The 13,417-nt window shown below is 39.4% G+C and overlaps 1 long non-coding RNA gene across 1 annotated transcript; it reads right to left on the minus strand.

The window, feature by feature from the left end:
• Positions 1-118: 118 nt before the first annotated feature.
• LOC112976797 lies at positions 119-5,655 on the minus strand. Its single transcript, XR_003257156.1, has 3 exons — positions 5,339-5,655; positions 1,632-1,723; positions 119-251 (listed from the first exon to the last, which is right to left on the minus strand). It is a non-coding gene; the product is annotated as an uncharacterized LOC112976797 (long non-coding RNA).
• Positions 5,656-13,417: the final 7,762 nt, after the last annotated feature.

The following is a 13,417-nucleotide window of genomic DNA, read 5'->3' on the forward strand; positions in this document are numbered from 1 at the left end:
AAACGGGCAGTCCCCCCGCCCCAGTGCGCACACTCCCAAAGCAAGAAGTCACCGGCGTGCGTGTGCGCGCTTTTCCCCGGGACACGCGTGCTCTGCTTATTTTTGAGTTTACCTGAATTATTGGTACTCGTGCGGCAGCGCCCGGTGCTCCCCAAGGAGACAGCAGCAACAGCGAGGTGCGCACGCCGCCTGCCCGCCCGCGGGATGAGCTCCGGCTGTCCTGTCGTGGCAGACGGATGCAGCAGGAGGACCTTGTGAAATTAAAAAAACACAACAAAAACACCCAGTGAGATGGGGATGCAGTAAGGAGCTAGAAGGGCACACAATCAGACTTCTTTTTCCCTTCATCTAAGAGCGAGTGCTAAGTCTTGGAAATTTGTTTCCGCAAGGCAAGACTGGTCCATTAGGGAGGAGCTGTCTCGTCCAGACTGTTGTGCAAGTGGGAAAGAAAATACAGCCTCCAGTGGCTTCCCTGCTCTGCTCTTTCTCCTGGAAGGGTGTACATTTGCAAAACTTCACAGTGTGTGCGGGAAGTGAAAGCTGAAATTGACCAGCCTTCAAAACAGGGATCAACAGCAGGATGGAAGAGGAGCACTTCTGGTGCTCAACAGCCAGTGTGAAACGGGATGTGATTGAAAGGTTATAGAAGAGAAAATTGTGCTGACAGCCACACACAGTGTATTGCAGTCATTTTGCCTAATTATATCCTTGATGGCCTGAAGACTTCTATATTTTGAAAATAGTTCTGTGTGATTTTAACGTTATTTGGAAAATCACTGAAGAAGCCTAAGCACTGCTACTCCACAAACTCTTCTTTCAGCTCTCTGCTGGACAGCAAGCAGGAAATACAGACAGCCACAAACAAATGAGAAGTACATTGTGCAGGACGTTGTCAGTCAAACCCTCAACAGAGAAACAAGCATTCACACATATATAATGCTAACTATTTTGCTAATAAATATGCAAAGTCCTTTAACGTGGAACATAAAAGAAAAACTGTAAGTATATGCTTCTCATAAATGATAAATGCTTCTAATTGTGAATGGTGAAGCAAGCTAGTGAGTACTTAAAACAGATTATTTACATCAAAAGCCACAGTCAGACCACAAATTAAAGGAGATGGCCATTATCAGCTGAGACACCAGCTGTGGACACCCACCTACTGAAGCAACAATTTTTTGTCCAATAGTCCTGACACATGGGAGCTCAGTAGAGCCAGGATTTCAGCCCACATGTGGATTTTCTTGGAGGCTACACAGATTTTCCTCCCTACAACAGAAAAGGAATTTTTTCTTTTGAAGTCAGATATTTCACCTTCCCCTTTGGTCTCTCCAGAATGCATTCCTCCATCCACCTAAAAGGGAAATTAAAAGAGGGAGTGGAGCCAATGACAAGCTAAAGTTTTATGAAGCAGGTCAAAGTTTACCACAGTCAGAGGACTTTCACCTTTACTCTCCAAACTATGAGCTTTATTCAGAGAAATTAACTTCCTATGAATTCTCACTATTACGGACAGTGATGACTGAACTGCAGAATAAACACCTACAGTAAAGTGTTACATGGCAAGTGTCAAATAGCACATACAGATAGCACAGCTGTAGGAGCACGGAGCTCAGCAGAAGTTCACCTACCTGGTTTTAAAGACAGGTCAGGCATGTCTTATTGACACTTTATTTGCTTCTGTAATACACTATCCCATGTAGACTTGAAATGCCCAGGAGTCCTGCAAAATGAGTAACAGATTTCTAGACCTCATTCATACACAGAAATATTACTAGCACAGAATACAGCAGTTATCTAGCAACACACAGGATTACTCCACTACCAAGTAAATGAAAGGAAACAAATATTCCACCCCACAGAAAAAAAAATCCAGCAGAAATAAATACAGTTGAAAACTACAGAATGTAAACCCACCAGCTGGATTTTGTTCCTGATATGAGGACTGGCATCCCCACATTATTCAAAAAGCATTATGGGCCTTTTTTTCTACAAACAGGAGTCTTAAATGTTATGTACTGTTACAAACTACACAGAAAACCCCACAAATTCCAAAAATCATGTTTGATTGAATGCACCCCTTTCTGCTGCATCTTGGAGGCCAAACAGTCTTTATCCATCTACTGTTTGAAAAGATCACCTGAAAAGTTGAGTACTTCAGGAACTGTTATCAAATAGCGTGGCTAGTATCAGAAAACACAAAGCAATACTTTTTAATTTAATTCAGGCAAAAAATATAATTTGGTTAACAGCTGATGCTGAGCTGACAGAGGGGGATAAAATAAAAGCCACTGCTCGTACACTGATTCAGTTCTGACTCAGTGGAAGATTATCAATGGCTGCTATCGCTACCAAGACCACAGCTTGGAAGGCCAGTGTGTTACAGGGAGCTCTATCCAAGCACTGGCCTGGCTTCCCACTACTGAGTTCGCGAGATCTGCTGAGATCACAGTACAAGGTAATTGCAGGGCTGTTACCACTCTCAGCATAATAGAAGCATTCTCCTTCTTTGTTCATCTAGCTGTTTTCTGAATAAATTTGCTTAGGTCTGTGTACATCTGGATGAGTAAGGGACACCAGCCTATATATCCTATTTGCCTAGGAGTTGCTGCCGGATGTGAGGTTAGATTCAGGGGTAGCAAGGATCACTGTTAAGCTTGAATAGTACTTTGATATCTGTATGGATTTAAATTATGGAATGTAACTGTCAAGGGGAAACTTAAGTGACCAGTCAGCACATTGACTTTGACTCTTTGAATCAATGTTTGTAATTTAAACAAATATATATACATATGTGTATTTTCAAATATTAACCCATAAATACAATTGCTGAAGCTGTAAACATGCCTGCCTTGGGTCAAATCTCGAGTTCTAACACAGGCAGAGCAGAGAGACTATTCAGTATACCCGCAGGAGCATCCTGTGCAACATCACTATCCTTCTTCCTCTAAATCCACAAAACTATCCATCACCTTGGGCTTGGGCCTCCCACAAGGTTCTCATAGCCAGGCCATACAGCACTTTGAGCAACTAGCTGCGGCCAGGTCTCTCCAGTATCACAGTAACATAAACAAATAACAGCAGCTTCATTAAATCAATTCTAGTACAGCTTAGATTAGAATCCGTCCCCTTCTGCAACAGGACAAGGATTTGCAACTGTAAGTTTTTTTAAATAGACAGTCTGGACACTAGGTTTCTCTAGAATATTTCCTAAAAAGGTGGGAGAATGCTAAGACAGGGGGAAGGTTGATCCAGCAATGAACAAAAGTTTTAGGGAGCAGTTCAGAGTTAACTACAGCCAGGGAAGTCTGACTTTGCTCTCACCACTGTAAGGTTTACAGAGAAGACCTAGCTTCCTATATGTTCTAGAGATGCAGTCATACTGAAGACGGTTTGAACAATTTATAAAGGACCCAGTTCACCAGATAACTTCTTTGTACTAAGGCACCAAGTTTACAAACACTTGTGCATATACTTTGTTTTCTTCCATGGCATCGCCTTTAAAAAGAACATTATATTTGTGCAAAATGTACCTGGAAGCCAAGACTAAATTAGTACTGAAATAAAGTGAACTTCAACCTAGTCTATTCATGTAGTATTGCTTGCTGACTTTTTATCTATCCCTTTTTATTGCATAGCAATTGCTGTGTGATATTTTATTATATTTATTTGGTAACACAAAGTACAGATAACAATTTGGTTTATTCTTTAAAATACTTCATTTAAGAAGAGAGTGTTACAAAGGCTGCTTCAAATTACAAACTATAAAAATACTGGGTAGTAATAGAGCTGGATATACTATGCAGTTCTCAAAAGACAAAAACAAATAAGCTCTTCAGAGGTAATGTACTCAAACAGATCCCACATCTACTGGAGACTTTTGTTTCAAGCTTAAGTAAGCATTTGGAAGAAAAAAATCCCACAATCGATTTCACTTCATAACAACAAACAATTGCTAAGAAAAAGGGTTATTTTGCATCTGGAAATAGAAGGTCTCTCACATCTGAATATTACACCAGTAATTTGGCAACTGTATATAAAACATTAATGCATGTTTTTATAATTCTTATTACTGTCTTAACAAACCCTAAGAGTATTTAAAGATAAATATTTTTTCTTTGTAAATTATGTAAATAGTAAAAGTCCTACTGATTGCAATGAGAACACAGTTGAGCCAGAAGCTGAAACTTTAATTCACACAGGGTTTCTACTTTTCTATATTCAAAAAAAACCCAAAACAAAAACAAAACCTCACAGGTTCATTGCATGAAAGAAAGGCAACAAAGTCTGTAAAACATCATACTATTTGAAAGTAGCACAAAAGTAAGCAGGATGTTCATGTTTGTATTTCAAAGGAAACAATTACTGTGAGCCAAATATGCTCTCACTGCAAATACACTAAATGAAGGGCTATTGGTCATATATTTGGTCACTCTTATCCCAGCAGAAAGAGCTAACGTCCTAGTGATAACAGCAGGGATGTGCCACAGCTTGCATGGTGCTGATGGTCTTGTTGATCTCTGAGGTCCTTACGCAAGGCTGTGAGAGAGGCAGACAAGGGCACAGCTCACAGTGGGAGCCAAGGCAAGTCAGAAAAATGTATTTTCCACTGCTACTGCTGTAGAAAGTTTAGCAATCTTGGCTGAGACTCAGGAAGAGGTGCTAGGAAAGCATTATCATGCACCATTCCAGAATAATGGGTTGCATTTGCTGTACAAACTTCTTACCCAGCTTCCTGCAGATGTCACCAGGAGGCTCAGATACCAAATAGCATTTATCAGCCTGTTAAACAGTGTTGCACAATAACACATCTGAACACAGACTACTGGAACAAATCTTCCATTAATTTGAACCCACACAAGCCAATTACCATTAAGGCAAACGTCAGTTCAGAGCCTTTGGTTCAGAGGGTTCAAAGTTAGTGAGACAATTATCTTGATTCACAAGGCACAGGGCCTTGCCAAGATGTTTCTGCCAGTGGGGACAGAGAACTTTCCTATACACTTCTATACCTATATACTCTTTTACACTTCTGTATTTCAGAGAACGCACACCCAGGCAGGATTGCTAATAATATAGTCAGGAAAACAATAGCAGGCAGTGTCCTCTTGTAGTTTCTAGCACTGCCTCTCCAAGGACCCTCTCTCTCCTCCCAGAACCATGGTCCTCAGCGCTTCTCTCACTACTGGTTCTCTCTAGTTGCTCTCATACAACCAATGTGGTAGCCTCTGCACTTATTAGTAGCCCCAGAGAAACCCTGCAGCTCACAYGGCTGAAAGATTAACTAGTTGCATGTAATGCAACTAATGGTTTCAGATGTCTATAGCTATTTCATTACCTAAAACGACTGTCTCTTGCTGAATGCAGGGTGGGTACCATATCCATGTATCTCACCAGTCTCTGACAAATCAAAGAAACATTCTCACATCGATGATTTAATAGTCCAGATGAAGGTACTCTGCATCTCATGATCAAGCTCAAAATTGGAGCTGTGCTTTCTTGACTGGATCTGTGCATGGGAAAAGAATGTAGCAATGCACATCATACTGTATCTGCTCAGCAAAAGAAGTTAGATTTTTAATAGCAAGGGGTATATTTGCAGACTCTTATAATCAGTGTTGGCAGGTAGAATAAAGAGGTAGTGCCCACCTATAGCTCAAATAGCTCCTCTTAGTATTTATCTAAATGAGCGTTTAATAAGACTCCAATTAAAAAAAAAGTCTGTTAGACCAAATAGTTACATTTTTAAAAATAACTAATGAACATTAATAAGGACCATTCCATGGAAGATAAAAGTAAGACTGAAAGTTGATCATTACACTAACATCAGTCACAAAATACAGAAAATCTGTGTTAATCTATGTTACCAGATGGCCAGTTCTGCAATGTCTTCAGAGTCAGGCTTCAGAGATCTCTCAGCATCCTAAAAGCCTTGCTCACTGAGTGCCTGGTGAAGTAATCTCTATACATACATACATACATACACACACACACACAGTGTGTTCTTTTGTACTGTTCTTGTTACTGGGTAGATTCAGCCACTACTGGGCAGAACTTGCTTGCAATAACATCCTGTTTCCATAGCTGCTTCACAAGCACTTTGAAACAACTGAAGGTGCTTAGACTGGTTTTGGCTGTTTTACAGTTCCTTTTCTTCTTTTGGGTTATTTTGATTTTTAATACTTCTTCCACACAATTTGAGTTTTGCATCCTTTGTCTACACTGGTATTTGTCTAACTTTAAATATATTCAAAGCACTTTTCCAAGCAGGACTTCACTTCTAAGTCAGGGCCTATATGGAAAATCTAATTTTACACCTGGCTTTTATTAGCATAAGTCAAGTTAGAGTCCACAAAATAAAACTTTTGCTTTGCACATAAGCAAAGTCAGGTTCCGAGTAGATTTTGCCAACAATTTAGGGAGTACAGGAAGAATGTGGATCATATACAGGTATTTCAGGTTTGTTAATCTTGCCAGCATCTAATTTCTACACAGAATCTGTTACTAAAGTAATTAGCACCTTGATTTTTAAATAATCCTATGCAACAATATTCAGTTTCTGATACAGTTCTCTTTGTAGCTTCTGATTTTTGTTACTAATTCTTTTCTAAATTGCTTCAAGGATTATTTGCTCTTTATTGATCTAGATTTTTTAATTATGTAAGAGCTAACAAGGGCAGGATCCTAAACTGTAATTATCTTTGTTGCTGGACATCCTTGCATTTGAGAGGCTGTATGGCATAACAGTTAAGTATGTTTACAAGTGACTGCAGAATGAAGGCTTGACTACTCAGGAATGAGATGTGGAGTAACCAAATGCAAAAAACATCAGACACACTAAGAAAGCACATTTCAAAAGCATTCTCCATTAACTGCTCTGTAACAGTAATCTTACAAGTTACTTTTAGGAGCAGCATTTTAAAATATATTTTTTTCCCTTGCCACCCTCCAAAATCTGCAGGTGGCTACATTTTACTAATGCTTTGAGTGTTTTCAAAATTAATGGTGCTACATCAGTGTACATTGTTGTTGTTATTCTAAGTAATGTTGAAATACAGACTACGTAAGTTTTACACCCTGGGTGTTAGAAGGCAAGTGACAGATGAGAAGATAAAATAATAAATCTCTTGCAGAACCTGTACTTCCAATGGAGACCAGAAGCTTTTAAAGTGAGAAGGTAATCTTGCAGAAGCTGGTTCTAATCTCATTTAAACTGGAATAAAACCAGTATAGCTCTGTTGGTGTCCTCTTTAGCTATGCTGAATTTCCTTTCAAAGAGACTATAGGAAATTGTTTTTGTTCCCATAATTCTGTGGCCTCAGCAGCCTTCTACACCCAGGTAGAAAGATCCAGGTGTTTTCCTACTTCTGCTCCAGAGGAGCGCAAAAGCATCAGACATAAGCCCAGAACAGAAAGCCGTGACTTTCAGTCACCTTTGAACTACACTGCTGCAGCACTAGCTGCTATTCTGGACTAAAACGACAACCCAGTTTTCCAATTTCCTAATTTTTTACATTCCCAACATAGCCAAGAAATAACACATTATTATACAAGCTTTTAGATATATTTTCATTTGTTGAACACTTGTAAGGACTCTTACTAGTTGGACTAGATGGTCCCTAAAGGTCCCTTCCAACCTCAATCGTTCTGTGATGCTGCAGTTACATTATTGCATTCACTTTAGTCAGGTCACAGGGAGGAATTTTTTTGCGGGAATACCGACTTTGATTTCTTACATTCAATTATGTTTGGTAAGATCCTCATGAAAACCTGGAGTTGCTATCAACTGGATCTATTCTGGATTACACTGATACAGTATAGCCCATAATTGTTTTCAAAGCCTAAGAAACTACCATGTTAGCAATACAATTAATTTTCCACTGCTTATCTACATTAATTTTCTCAAAAGAGAATCAACTAACCATCAGGTAAGCAGAATATAGTATTTCCTTTGTTGTTGCTGGCAAATTAAAAAGGAATTAACAATAGCTTCTGTGTTTAGAACTAAGTGTATTTAACTCTTTGATCTATGTTTTCTTAAACTTCTCTATATAGAATTAGTTAACTAGGATACGTACAGGTTTTACCAGACTACGAAGTACTGCATTGCACTTAGATTCAGTTACTTAGTCATTTCTTCAGCTTCAGAGTCAACCTGAGAACATACTTATGTCATATAGGTGCAATGAAGAAAAATCATTCCCATTTTCTTTTACCTTTTTTTTTTTTGTATTGCAAACTGGAAGTATAATAAAAAATACTTACAACTCATCTTTTATTTCATGTGCAGTATACCCTGAAGCACTGCACTTCACTATGAAAAAAATGGCATGAGGCAACATGCACAAATACTTAATGTGATTTTTATAAAAGCTACAGCAGCTTTAGTTTGATTTACTGATCCCCAATTGCTGAAAGCTTGGCATATTCATCAGATGGATGATTTTCTCAGTACTGTGAAATCCTGTTTGGAGCAGAGAGACATTTTGGTTGTTCTGAGTTCTCCTCAGCCTCCCACATATCTCCTGTATGACCAAAGGAAAAGGGAAAGGATTTTAGACAGGGTATTGACTGATTTCACATTATGTAAAACAGACCCTGAAAACTTTTGGTATGGTTTTAATTAACGCAGCCAAAATTTGAAGCCGATTTACTTCATAATGAGGATTAATTGTGGCTAGTACAGAACAAAACAGTATGCTATTATAGTGGTACTTCTTACAGTGAACATATTATATTACAATTTCTCATTTATATTTACTGTCACTATATATTGAGGACTTCACTTGAATCCCTAAAGGTCTCAGTAATTTGAACCTTAGCGCTTTGAAAGATAGCCCTTCTCCCCTTTATGATTTAGGAAGTTGAGATAACCCAATGTATCCCAGCCCTCACTTTTACAAAAAAATCAGTATCTGTGATGCTGGATGTTGTTGGCAAGTTTTAAGAGACCTTAAAACTTTTACAGGAGTTTTCCATTATGTTGTAATAAGCTTCAGTCAGGAATTAGCAGCAGGAAGGATATGTTCTTTCTCCATTTTGGATTTGATAATATTCTGTATACAACAGAATTGCCCATTCTTTTCCAAGTCTTTCCTGGTATCTTTGGGAAGGAGGCAGATACAGTAAAGATAAACAGAAATATTTCCAGGAAGGTTAGAGTTACTAACTTCATACTTTGTGTTCCCCTTCTCTAAAATTAGGCAACTAATTCAAGTTGATGATAAAGTTTTACTGACTTCTATGAGTTCAGTATCAAGTAATAAGTCAAACCAGAGAGGCTCAGAAAGAGACACTCCAAAATGTCATAAAATAATCACCTTTTTAATGACATTTAGTATCTATTTTAAAATCTAGTATCTGAAAAAAGTCTTAAGGGGCTAGAAGCACATGCAAGATAAGAATTTTCTGATAGGTATTCTTTAGTTTTGGGCTTTTTAGTTCCCAGCTTCTCATCCTTCATCACTATATTTTAATTTCACCTGTTATTACATATTAAATGTAATAAATAAAACACTGGAAGTTATTTACATTTCATGGTCTCCTGCTTGAATTGACTGAGTGTACTTTGGAATTCATGAAACCACAGAGCTTATTTGTATAACTACATTCAAGCTTCAGAACCAAGCTGTATGTTCTGCCATCATGCTAAATAACAAGAATTTCCAACACTAGAGAGAACCTATTCCAACTATGGCAAATGGTCTTCACTGGAACTACAGCATCACAATAAATTTCCTGTGATTCCTAATTAACAAAAACTAATACCACACTCCTCCATGTTATTATTTTTCAAGAAATAAAAAGTAACAAAAAGCATATTTTGTTTGGAACTAGCAGTGAAATCCTCATTCAACTCAAACCAAAGGGATTCACAGATCTTAACGGATCTATGAATTAACTAAAAACATTTTAAGCAGATACTGAAGCATATATAATGTGATCCTGTTAAGACTCAACCTTTCACCTGAGTTTTATCCAGTCAGTTGTCTAGTTGACTGTTAATATAAATTATATCTGCACAAATCAAATGAACTACACCAGCAGGAAGTCAATGTATTTGTCTTCCTATACCACCTTCAGGTTGCCTACAGACTTCTGTGTCTGTACAATTTGGTTAGTTTTCTCCCTTTCCTCTTGCCCTCTCTGCAGTATCCGCACAGCGCTTTGCTCCTCACATTGCACTACGAACACATGTTCTCATGGTAGCTTAGCCCGAGCTTAAGCAAAAGAGAACTCCTGGCAAGACTTTCTGCAAATACACTGACACAAAAATAGCTATTAGATGATGTCATGCCAGTTTGGCTTGGAGCTTTTCATAAAATGCAAAGTTACACATTATGAAAAAAGCTGTCAAATAGAGAAAATACATTTTGTAATAATCAAGTCAGATAAAACTGTGATAATCTGGTTACCAAAAGAGAGTTAGATGTGCACAGTAGGCAAAGTGGTCAGTTACTGTTGATGTCAAGAGAATCTCAATGACTATTGTGAAAGAACAAGATAAATTAAAATTTTAATTCTGGGAATGGGATTAGCAAATCTGACAATGCTTCCAGGGTGTAAATGACCATGGGTGTTTCCAAGTTTGTTCGCATGAGCATTAGAAATTGATAGCTTGTGAGATAGGAGACATTTGGATCTCCCAAGAATTCTCAGGTGAATGAAAAATTTCCCACTGCCTCACAATTAATTGGCCAAGAAACTGAGTAAGATACCAGGAAAATTCAATTTGCTTTAGCACAATCCCACTGCTACTAAAGCATAATTTGTATTCAGTCAATGGATACCCTAAAGGTGTCATCATAGTCTACTAGTAATTTGTAGACAGGGCTGTTTGAGTGATAGCCTAGTAACTTGCAAGGTTCTGGTCTTTGTTAAGAAATTCTTAATAAGTAAGTGAAATACAGACTGTTCCAATCTCAATGAAATGGTCAAAGACAGATGACAGTAAAAAAAAGGCAAGGCATTCATCACTCGTTACATCATTTGAAGTGCTCTGCAAAGGAATAAAAGTTTCATAGGCAGTGGGAGACTTAATATCCTTCCTGATAATTTCTTCTGAGGTTTGATTCATATAAAGTCATGCTACCCTTTTTAACTTTAGAAAATAGGACTGACTCAAAAAAAACAGCATGCGAAATTTGGAAGAAAAGAATCAAATCTAAGTGGATGGATCGTGTTATTAATAACGTGTCCATTTAAGACCTCTTTTATTATTTTCAGTCACTATTTCTCATACAGAACCCTGAAACCAAAGATAAGTAAGCAAAGCACACTATTTCAAAATTCATAGGACAGCATATTTGAGAAAATATTATTACAAAACATGATTTTAAACTCCAGTTACATTAAAACATTGAGAAATCTATCATATAAGGTCAAATAATCATCAATGTATGAGAAACACTGCTTTAATATATTTAGAATTAGCACTATTGCCTATTACGGCAATCCAGTATCTGTAACCTAAAGAACATATTTACTACGCACTGCTCCAGGTTGACAACTGTGGTGTCTAATAAACTAGCAGCTGACCCATACAGCTACAATAGAACATTCAATATCATATAATCATCACTGGTGTCTGACCAGCATTTCACTTTTTTCCTAGACACTTCTTCCCTTCCCAGTGCCCTAATGTTGGCTAGCTCTTCCCTCCATGCTCTATTGAACATATTATCTTCTTCCGCCGGGAAATTGTGTGTGGGTAGAACCTATAGATTTTGGACTGGCTTGGAATTTCTGGACATTTGGTTGTTTAGTCAGAGTGTCAGTTCAGACCAATCTCCCAAAGTCCGTAAACGCTTGCCATGCCCACTGTACAAGTGCAGAGCAACTCTGCTATTTGTGTACTGCATAAATGGCCTGTGCAAGGGCAACATAGGACGTTCTGTATCTACCTGGACCTGCACACAAAGGCCACCAGTGAGGATCATGAGCTGTAGGTCTGAGACATCCCACACCCATCAGGTGTGTCTATGCTGCTGCCTCCCTCTACCCGTTCTCTCAAAGCAGTCCATCCCCCCTTGAAGATACAGACCTAGCACAACACTTGCAAAAAAAGACTATAAAAAAGACTAAACCCTCATACCTTCTTGTTGTCCATATTCTCTATTTAAACTGCAATCTTTTCTGTGAAGGGACTGTCACCCAATTCTTTTTACATGCATGAAATTCTGTTATTCCTCACTGCTACTGTGTTGCAGCACTCTTTGCAGCATTAGCTGTGGACAGCAGTTTCTCTGGCTAGGGCATGATGTGATCCTGCGAAGATGAATTCTAAGAAAGCAAGCTGAAAATGAGCTAGATAGGAAAGTTCTCATTGTCTTCCTCCAGAGACTGCACTCAAACAAGGGACTTTTAAAGACACAGACGTACAGCAAGAGCTCTCTTGGTTAGATTTCAAAATAAACATCTACAGAGAACCACAGTCTTTTGTCTGACGCTAAAACAGTGCATACGTAATGGGCTGTATGCTCTTCTTAAGCCACAAGGTAGAACAGCTTTCACAGTCCCAATAAATGTTGCCTTTTGTATTCAGAAATAATTAAATCAGAGCTGTTCTACACTACCACTCTATTTAATCTTTAAAGAACAATAATGTCGCTAAAGCAGAAAAACGGTTATATAAATACGCAGTCTTACTAATCCATGTATATTATTAGGCTGCAAGTAGTAAATACAACGTTAGGAATTACTAGAAAACCAGAAACACCAAAACAGACAGAAAAGCTACTGGGAAAAAAGGGTGAACAAGACTACCAAGTAATTAAAACTCAAGAAGCAACTGAAGTTAAGATATTCGCACCTGGAAAAGGCATGAGTGCGAGGGAGGTAAAATACCAGTGTAGCAAGAGGACGATGGGAGAGGAGAGCTGGAAGAGGCTGCTGTCCCCTCCAGCAAAGGCTCCTCGAGGGAGCGACGCGGGGTCAGCCACACGGACCCAGCGGAGGCGCTTCCGCAAGCCGTGGCAGACTCTGGACCATGGGGCGGTGCTGCCCGGACAGCCAAAGAGGCATCAAGAGAAAAAAGCTCTGCTGGCTGCCCAGCACAACACTGCCCTGGCTTGGGAAGCCCCTCGCCATGGCCAAACCGCCACAGCAAGGCCAAGCCACTTGCCCTGCCCTCACGCTCTTCCTGGGGTTGTGAAAGCAGCATCCGACCCAGAACGCCCGTCCCATGTCCTCACAGTCTCGGCATCAATATAACAGATGTCAGGGCTATGGGTTAACCCCCTCAGAAGAGGGATTTCACAAAAAAAAGCCTCCTCTTCCCACCGCCAGTTGGGCGCGCCACACCCCCTCACTCCAGGGCCCGGCTCTCCCGCCGCGGCACCCGCCATCTTAGGGTCAGCCCGCCCCGTCGCGGTGCCCGCGGCCCCGCTGGGACCCCCGACCCGGCCCGACACCAGCG

The sequence above is a fragment of the Apteryx rowi genome, unplaced genomic scaffold (assembly GCF_003343035.1).
Source record: "Apteryx rowi isolate R43461 unplaced genomic scaffold, aptRow1 scaffold_77, whole genome shotgun sequence".
Taxonomy (NCBI): domain Eukaryota; kingdom Metazoa; phylum Chordata; class Aves; order Apterygiformes; family Apterygidae; genus Apteryx; species Apteryx rowi.